This window comes from Myotis brandtii, unplaced genomic scaffold (assembly GCF_000412655.1).
Source record: "Myotis brandtii unplaced genomic scaffold, ASM41265v1 scaffold97, whole genome shotgun sequence".
Lineage (NCBI taxonomy): Eukaryota > Metazoa > Chordata > Mammalia > Chiroptera > Vespertilionidae > Myotis > Myotis brandtii.
In genome coordinates, this window is record NW_005372020.1 from 1591967 (window position 1) to 1592543 (window position 577).

The 577-nt window shown below is 68.8% G+C and overlaps 1 protein-coding gene across 1 annotated transcript in view; it reads right to left on the minus strand.

Annotated features, from left to right (window-relative positions):
• BCR (breakpoint cluster region) overlaps positions 1–577 on the minus strand; it is a 72758-nt gene that overhangs the window by 21155 nt on the left and 51026 nt on the right. The gene's annotated exons all lie outside the window — the stretch shown is intronic.

Sequence of the window (577 nt, forward strand, 5' to 3'; positions counted from 1 at the left end):
CGCTGGGCTGAGAGGACGTGGGGCTGTGAGGAGCACGTGGGCACCTTGGCCACCCGGCCCCTCCGCACCCACCCCTGCCTGTACACACCCTCATCTTCCTAAGAGAAGCCTCAACGCCACGGGCGCCCGGCCTGAGCCCCACTGCCTCCTCTCTGACTCACCCAGGCGAGCAGGTGGAGATGGTGGCTAGAGGGCACCCCCAAAAGCCCAGGCTGATGGAGGCTCCTTTCCTCTCGGTAGAACCCTGTCAGAGCAGCTGAAACAGAGCCCCCCAAACCTGGCCGACACGCAGGGGAAGCAGGGGGTGGGGTGCCCCTCAGGGCCTGAGACCCGGGCAGTGCACCGAGCCACAAGGGCTGCCCGCAGCCTCGCTGTGGGGCCTGCTGTGTCGTGGCCTGAGAGTGGACGGAGGGGACATCTCCCTCCTCACGGCTCTTCCCGGGAGGCCCACCCAGGAGGCCCACCCGGAGATACCTGACCAAGCCGCTTGCTCGCCGCCCGGCCCGGTGAGACCCTGGGCAGGTGGGAGCTTCCCGCTCCGCACGCAAGGAGCCGCCTCCCAAGGAGGATGGGGAGG